The sequence below is a fragment of the Octopus bimaculoides genome, chromosome 3 (assembly GCF_001194135.2).
Source record: "Octopus bimaculoides isolate UCB-OBI-ISO-001 chromosome 3, ASM119413v2, whole genome shotgun sequence".
NCBI classification, from domain to species: Eukaryota; Metazoa; Mollusca; class Cephalopoda; order Octopoda; family Octopodidae; genus Octopus; species Octopus bimaculoides.
In genome coordinates, this window is record NC_068983.1 from 73,975,906 (window position 1) to 73,985,872 (window position 9,967).

Here is a 9,967-nt window from a genome sequence, read left to right on the forward strand (position 1 = left end):
TATATATATATATATATATATATATATATATATATATATATATATATATATATCTTTATATATGAAAGATATAATATATATGTGTGTGTGGGTGTATATATATATATATATGAAAGATATATATATATGTCTTAAAATAATGTGTTAAAATATTTATATATGATAAAATAATACATGTATTATGATATACACAAGCACATATACAGACTTTTTATACATGTGAAATGTGTATGCATATATCCACAGATTGTATATATCTCCAAATGAAATATATGTTTGCCTCTGTGTGTATGTGTGTGTGTGCGTATTATATATCAGATATATTAGATAAAGCATTAACACTTATGGTATACATATCAGTAGCTCCAGTTTTCTGTAGCTATTGGAACTGATGAGTATATAAAGAGATTGGCTGCTTATTTCTCTGGGATTGGTCAAATCAATGTAAACACCTCTTATGAGAACCCAATAAGGTGAAAAAATTGATTAATGTTGTTCCTCATTTTCTCAGTCTACAGAGAAGTAGCTAAATTAATCCTGTTTATATATATACTCCATAGGTTATACATAGATACATAAAATGTACATCTATGTGTATGCTTCGAGGAGAAGTATCCTAGATATTATACCTGATTACTTGTGACTTGTTGATGTAGTTAATTAAAGATGTGATGTTCTCCCTTTCATTTCCCAGTAAGACCAAGATGGCAAATGAAAGCCATCAATTTCTGGGAAATATAACTTCTATAGTTTAGCTTCTTATCCAAAAATCTTAATATTTGCTTCATATCTACTTAATTCTGTGGGAACCAGAGATAAGTATCAGCTTACTGAACCATGTTTTTGTCTTTTTTTACATAAAATGGTTAAATGTATAATGTTTTTAACTTTTAGAAATATATTTTGTGTATATGTGTTATGTATGTGTGTAGATATATATAGTGTATATATCATCATCACCAAATTCCATATGGGAAAGAGGGGTGCATTGAATATATTGGAAATTAATAATCAAGTTAATTTGTCTTTCACATCTATAAAAGTTAGCTCATATTATTGGTAGTTTCAAATAATCTTCAATGCTGCCCCAACCTGGTTTAGGTCATTTTCACCAGACTTATCTCAACTTGAATGTTTGGGTTATTTGATTTATGAACTGCACTGGGTACAAGGGAACTAGCCTTTTCTGCATATATTATGAACTGCATATGAAAGAATATATGTAAAGACAATATTAACTATGAAGTTACTGATAAACAAAGTCAAAAGGATTTCAGTCTCCTGATAGCTGATGTGTTACATTTCAAGATATTTTTAAAAGGCTGATCCTAGGGTGTAGTATTGATTTAAGTTGAGTGTATGATTTGATGATAGTATTGCATCAAGAAGTGGGTTGAGGAAAAGTAAAAGGTAAGAAATAAAGAAATGTGAAGGAAAGAGAGATGATGGCAAGAATTAAAGGACTGAAGAGAAAGCATAACTAAGTGATGATATATAATTAATAAGCCAATGAAGGAACAATAAATTTTATTTTATAAAGTTCTGCTTTTTATGTGTATTTATGGATCTAGATGATCCATAAAAACACTGACTCATTCATGGTAGTCATGACCAGTATCATAAAATGAACTTAGCATGTTTGCAACCCTTGAGTGTATTTGACAACAGTCAAATATATTCCACATAGCAGTGAGGTCTTCAGGATTGTTCTTTTCTTGGCTGTTCTGAGAAAATATTTTTTCTGCCTTTTACATATTGTTTACATTTTTCAAAAGTCCTTCAGGTGATCTTGTTGGTTATAGTCTTTTTTCAATTACTGTAATATAGTTTGTTAGTTTTGTTACATCTCTTTTCTTAATGCTTCTGAAGGATGAAGTATGGTTGTGAAACTTACTTTTGAACAGCCCTTCTATCATACCACTATATCACTCTGAGGCAGTGATATGGAGTTTTTTTCTTTCGTGCTCTTCATTTTGGGACTTGAAGTCCCATTATCAAATTCTATTGATAAAAACTCTATAGTCAATTGCTAAATTATAGCATACCTTAACTTCTGCTTTTTAAAAAAACACATCAGCTATCAGGAGACTGATTTGCTTTTGACTCCATTCTCTAGAAAATCTCCTCTGTTAGTAAGACAAAAGTTTATATAGGTGCAGACATGACTGTGTGGTAAGAAGTTTGCTTCCCAACCATATGGCTTGAGTTCAGTCTTGCTGCATGGTTTCATAGGCATGAATCTTCTACTCTGCCCCAAGTCAACCAAAGCCTTATGAGTGAATTTGGTAGCTAGAAACTGAAAGAAATCTGTTGCATATATATATGTGTGAGTGTATATATATATATATATATATATATATATATATATATATATATATATATATATATATATATATGTATGTATGTATGTGTATGTGTGTTGTTGCTGGTAAGTTTATGTTGTCAACTGTTGCTGGTTAGTTTGGTGCAATGAGCAGCTAGTAAAAGCAACAGACCTCAAAGAAATGAGTATGGGAGTCAATTTGATCAACTAAAACCCTTCAAGGCAGTACCCCAGCATGGTTGTAAACCAATGACTGAAGCAAATATACGATATATATTACCATGATGCTAATAATGCAAATGAAAGTAGAAACTATGTACTTTGTACACATCCCAAGACATACTGGTCTAACCAAACCTGAAGAAAAATTTCCTAAACCATTTTGGGCAATGTTTAGTTTTATTTGAAACTACAAGTAACATAAACTAACATAAAATGCATACACACACACACACACACGCACACACACATATCATACATTACAAATTCACACATATTTTATATGTACACATACATTACACGTATGTACTTTACACAAACACTCAATCACCTGTGTATGTTAGATTGGTCAGAATTAAACTGTTTGGTCTGCAGAGTTTGTGCAGACACATGCATAAGACAGGAGAAGCATGGACATATATATATGTGCATTTGTGTCTTTAAATCCAATGCCTCATAAAGCAAGGATAAAGTTCAATTTTTTTCATTCCCTGTAAAAGGACAGCATACCAATTTAAGTAATTGCATATATATATATATATATATAGTATAGTATAGAGCACAGTCAATACGTGTTTTAATCATTTCAAAATCACTAAAAAGCACTCACAATGGTTGAGTTCATTATTAGACTTTACTGACGTGTGTCAGAAGTTTGTGTGTGTGTGTGTGTGTGTACAAAAATGCATACAGATCTATCTGCATGTTTGTGTATATGTACATATATACATTTATATACTCATACACACATTTAAATGGCTTTAAATACTTAGTTATTTGTGATACTAATTGATTCGAAAATATTTCATGTCTTCCTTTAGGTTTTAATTCTGAACAGTATTGCTTTGACTGATAGAGAAATTATACATTTATTTTCATAATTTTATAAAATTATCATTTTTATTTTACCTTCTGTTCTAGTTTTATATTGATGCATATTTTGTTGCTGTAATATTTGTTTGCTACCTCAATATACATTTGAAAGTTATATTTCTTCATGTTTTATTAGCATTTGCATATGTGTATGATAATGAGCATGAGAGAGAGAGAGAGAGAGAGAGAAAGTGAGAGTATGTGTAATCATGTGTGTGTATATGTGTTAGTGTGCAGAGAAACCAATACCTATTTCAAAGGAAATGGTAACATGATTTATAACATAATGGGGTTAGTTTGTTTAACTGTTTTGCTCCTTCCCCTACCTGTTCAAAAACATTTGTGGTGTTTATATGGACAATCTTTCTTTATATTTTAATTTTATAATTATGTACATTTGTACATGTATCTAACCCATCATTCAATTTAACACCATCACATGGCTCTTGAATGTCATTAGCAGAATTGAAGTATTCCATCAGGTCCTCAGTTTTGAGGATGCTTTGGATGCACTGCTTTCTTCTTTAGCTATCAAGGAATTGCAGCTGTTTCTTCCCTTTCTTTCTACTTGTCGCTAGTGCCTGGCAAAGGACATGGATGTGTCCCCTTAATCCTCTCACCACTATAAAAAGGAAATATGTGATTGTCTAGGTAAACTGTGTCTATAGATTACATATCTTGCTCAATATGTGCCACTAAACAACATGAACATCTTAAATTCTTTTAACCCTTTCATCTCTGCACAAGGAGTGAGTTATTCATGTAAGTATGTGATTGGCTATTAAAAACATAAATTCCATTCCACTTTCAACTTCTTCAGTCATTTTTGTAATGAGATTTCCGTTTGAATAAAAACTTGCAGCTATTTTTGAATTGAAATCTTTTTGGTGGCCAAGATTATAAAGCACCATTTTGGTTGCTTCATTGTAACTAGTTAGATGTCTTTCTGCATTCAAATTCCATATTTAAAGTCAACTTTCATTACACCTACATTGATAAAATAAATACCAGTAATACTGAGTTGACTCTAAATACAAAATCTACAAGAAAAAAACAGAAACCAAAATAGACCAAATATCTGTCTTGTGTCTTGTGAAAAAGTGAATAGTTTGGTTTTTTTACCATTCCAATTATCGTTTTTATTCTTTTTTTCCTATTTTTCCTTAAAACTTTTCAATTTTACATGTTCTACTGAATGTCTGAAATATGGCTCTTATTTTGCTTTATTGACGACATTTAAACACTGATCTACTTGAAGTATGTGGTATGGATAAGTCTATCAACATTTTATTAAATTCTTTAAGTCTATATCTTTACTTAACACGTCAAAGAAAAAAAAAACAAATCTAGTTTATCATAAAATTGACTGGATTTTGGAAAAATATTGCACAGTTCATTTTTGACTACTAAAGACTTCTTTTTTTAAATTTCAATATATTTACATTTTCTTCAAAATTCATAGCAATGCTTCATATCGTAGAAATAACTTCATAATTATTTTTAACAAAAATCTTTTAGGGTTCCATGTCAATACTTATTGCCAATTTTTTGGTTCAAGTAATAAAACCATCAAAAGTACCAAAGTAAGCACGTATGTTTGTGTGTGTGTGTGTGTGTGCGTGTGTGCATGTGTTCTGGATTATGAATTGGGTTGAGGCTAAAAGTTTAAGGTGCTGAGTTTGTAACTGTACAACTTTGAGTTCTTATCTTGTTTCATCTATTGCAATGTGCCACTTCAGTAAGGCATGTTGCTACTTCTATTAACTACAGCTAATGTTATATAAATATTAAAATTGGCATATCTGTATGTGGAGGGATTTAAAAATTGAAATTCTTTAAACATTCTTTTTAGACTTACATATGGTTGTATAAAATGTTGATTTTTCTACTCATTATGATTATTTTTTTAGCAGTGTTATTTTAACCATTTGTTGCCTACCTCTGTAGCATTTCTACATCCCAGTGATTAACTTCAACCTTTCATGCCAATTAATTCTGCAAGTATGATAAACATTGGATTAAAATAAATCTCTACATTATAGTAAAATTGGCTGGTTGGGTGGTTGGTTTATTTCTCCAGTCATCAGTCACACTTTACATCATATAGAGAGAGTTAACATAAGAGGTGGAGGATGAGTGCACATACTAGACTTGGTGGGAGACAATGAGTAAAAGAATGCTCTACACAAGCACGAAGTAAGAGAAAATGAAATTATATAGACGGAGAATGAGGAGTGGTAAACAACTAAGTAGTTATGAGAAGAACTATACAAATGAGAAATTTATTTTATTCTAAGGTAATAAATATTTTTCTTCAGAAAATTATTATTCATTTCACCATTTTGTATAACCATCAAGAAATTTGATCAAAGTTAAATTATAATTATTGTATGTCTGTCATATTTCCTGATATTATCCATTTTGGCAAAAGTATTCTTCTAAATTTACCTCATCATATGACGTGAAACACTGTAGTTGAATTATAACTTGTAAAAAATGAAAAAAAAAAGAGTAAATATTTAGATTTATAGATAAATAATATTCAAACATATCTTTACTATGGTTCACTTTGCCTTTCTTTTTCCTGAAAATAAATATCTGGGTCCAGTGCCACTTTAAGGCATGGGCACACTGGGCAATTGCCCAGGGACTCCATGGGTTTAGGGGACCAATGCTACTATGTGTATACTGTTGTATATATGTAGATTAAGTATCTAGAAACCCCAGTGTATTACTTTGTTTGAGGACCTATAATACTGTTGAGATAATCCTGCCGTGATCAGATGTTAATTTCAGTCGAGTTTTCTTTATTCATTTCCATTATCACCAAAAGTAACATTTAAAAAAAATACAAAAGAAATCTAAGAGTGTACATGGCCAAGACAGTAAAATGCTGAACCAAATGCCTATTCTTATTATTTTGGTTTGGTTAAGTTCCCTGTTTTAACTGTGCAATTCTATCTAGAGTCTAATTTTGAGAGGGTTCAGTCAGATGTTTTTCAGAATAATCTGACCTCATAACTTTCAGAAATTGATTTTACTATTCAATCTGGTATCTAAATGTAAAATAACACTGATATACCATCTTTTTTCTGGGGTATTTGACCTCTTAATTTCCCAAATTGCTTTTGTAATTCTACCTGATGTCTATTGAAGACTAATTCTGAAAGACATTTTCTCTAGAGAATTTTACTTTTTTCCAACTTAACCCTTATTTTTATTGTGCAATTATACATGGAGTTTAATTGCAGAATACCTCTGAAAGACATTTTTCTGAAGTCTGACTTCATGGCTTCCAAAATTTGATCATGCAGATTTTATATTGAAGAAATGATTCTGGAGATTCTGATCCTTGATTCCCCACCAAAAAAACCAGTTTTATCCCAAGTCTTTTTAAGAAATGGTTCTGGAGTAGATCCTGGCTGTGTGACCCCATCTACAAAAGAAAAAATATATAATTGTGTTATTTCATCTGGGACCTAATTGAGATCACTTTGAAGACATATTCTGGAGAGTCTGGGATTAGACCTCACATTGTTAAAACGAAGAACAATGCACTCAACAAAGATTTTATGTTTATGTTTTTTAAGCTGCAAATATCTTTTGTGTTTTATATGAAAGTTAAAAAAAGACAAAAAAAATCTTATTTAGTTTCACCCTTTTGATACCAACCCACATGAGCTTGCTCTTGGTTCTCTTCCATCAACATTTTATGTTCATTTGTTCCAACCAATTTAATAATGACAGTTATTTTATCAAATATTTTACTACTTTAAAAATTGATGGAAACAAAGGTAGTATATTTCAATAGAATTATGGTAAAAAAAAAAAGGTTCTACAAACTTTCTGTGTATGCATTTATGTGTTGTTGTTTAATATCAATTAATTGTTCAAGTTCTATGACCATCTCATTTTTTTTTTTTTTTTCAGGAATAGCATAGCCTGGACTACATTATCCAACTTGTTATTTCCTTATTTCAGATTGTAGAGTGTGATCTGAGGGAGATTTGGCTGCTACTTCTATAAAAGCAAACAACTAGGTAGAGGATTCCTCAATGGCTCTGTTTATATGCATTTGTTTGTATGTCTATGTGAACATATACACATTTATTTCAAACTAATAATGTGTGTGTACACATATGTGAGTGTGTGTGAGTGTGCATATGTGTATGTGTGTGTGAGATAGATAGATAGATAGATAGAGAGAAAGAAAGAGAGAGAGAGAGAGAGAGAGAGAGAGAGAGAGAGCACTCTAGTACTGGTGGTAATCTCCCGGTGAACAAAGTCTGCTGCAATCTATGTTTAACTGCTGCTCATTTATTTTTTATTTTGCATACTGTAATACATATTTGTGTGTGTGAATATGATTGTAACATGGGCATTGAATGTGTGGAAAGTTTGTGAGGACTGGAGAGAAGTGCTTTGGCTATGAATGATAATGAATTATAAAGGTGGAGTGAGAGTAAACTGAAAGGATTGAGAGAGAGAGAAAGAGAGTGCAGATGAGAATTAAGGGCACTGATGGATGTGTGTGTTCATGACAGATGATTACTTTAGTGATGTGGAAATGTAATTTAAAAGTACAAAGTTTGTATGAGTGATGAAAGTGCTGTGTCCTGGCCAAAAAAAAAAGTAAAAGATAAAAAAAAATAACAACATGGGTAGGAATGATAATGAGTTCAGATCTTGAGCTGTTGGTTCTCACAGACAAAAATGAGAAGACAGAATCAATACAAGTGGGTTGTTCGATTTGCTTTAATGCAGACCTATCCAACCCACACTAGCATAGAGAATGTGGACACAGTAATGATGATGATGACAATGATAGTGATAATGGTGAGGACATTGAGAGGTGATGGCAGCAGTGGCAGTGATGATGATGATGGTTACTCTGTGGGTGTGTATGTGTGTGTGTGTGTGTGTGTGTGTGTGTGTGTGTGTGATGTTAGGCTGGTATTTCCTATCTACTATGATCACATCGAACATTTCATGCTTGAGTGAAGTCCTTTTCTTATGTATTTTGTTTGTTTTATTTTTTTCAAACAAACAAACAAAGACGAAAATGGTGTTGAGAAGCTTTAAATGTAAATATCTCAAGGTTGTTACTTCTGAGTTGATGGACATTCTGACTTTTGAGATCTCTCAATTGGGTAAAAAAAAAATGAAAAAAAATCACTGACACTAAACATGGTTTCTCAGGCTCTTATACACATACACGTGTGTACTTGCACATGCATATATCTGCAGAAACACATATACATGTTTATGCATGTATTTGTGTATGAGAATACATATTCAAACAGATGCATCCATATAAAACTAAAGGGAATTATACATTCATTGACCAAAGTGATACATTTATGCTCTATTCACCTTTCATTACAGTCTATATATGATAACAAAAAGCCATTATGTTATGGACCGTCTTCTGGTCCCACATTGTTTCCATGAAGTTCTTCAATCTGTGAACCGTTTCCAATCTCCCATTGGTTGTTTCGTTAATGTTGTTTAATGCCTTTCAGAAAGGCGTGACTGTCATTTCTCATAAACCCACTTCCTCTCAATAAATCTGAGGCATTTTGCCTTTCTATGGAATCATATAAATTACTGTAAAAAAAAAACGTATATACAAATTGTTGTTATTTTTTCTTGATTTGTTTTGTCATCTTTCTATGACTGCTTTGATTTTCATAATGTTAAACTATAATTTAATTTGAAATAGACATACATACATACATGTATACATACATACATACATACATACACACACACACACATACATGCATGCATACATACATACATACATACATACATACATGTTGGCACTCCGTCGCTTACAACGTCGAGGGTTCCAGTAGATCCGATCAACGGAACAGCCTGCTCGTGAAATTAACATGCAAGTGGCTGAGCACTCCACAGACATGTGTACCCTTAACGTAGTTCTTGGGGATATTCAGCGTGACACAGTGTGACAAGGCTGACCCTTTGAATTACAGGCACAACAGAAACAGGAAGTAAGAGTGAAAGAAATTTGTGGTGGAAGAGTACAGCAGGGTTCGCCACCATCCCCTGCTGGAGCCTCGTGGAGCTTTAGGTGTTTTCGCTCAATAAACACTCACAACACCCTGTCTGAGAATCGAAACCGCAATCCTATGACCGCGAGTTCGCTGCCCTAACCACTGGGCCATTGCGCCTCCACACATACATACATACATACACACATATACAGGGTTATGCAATATTTTAATAAGGAAAAGCAATAGGAAACTCCAGCTAAGTCACAAGTATTTACTCTCACTCAACTTTTATTTCCTGTTTTACAAGTGTTCAGTGTAGCTACCACATGCATCATGGGCAACATCAGTGTGATAAGAGAATTCTTCCCAGACATGTATCAGCATGTCATGATCCATCGAGTTGATTGCTGTTGTTATTCGATGTTTAAGGTCATCGAGGTTAGTGAGTAGTGGTGGAACATAAACACGATCTTTTACTTATCCCTACAAGAAAATAAATCACACACATTGAGGTCTGGGGATCTTGCAGGCCAAG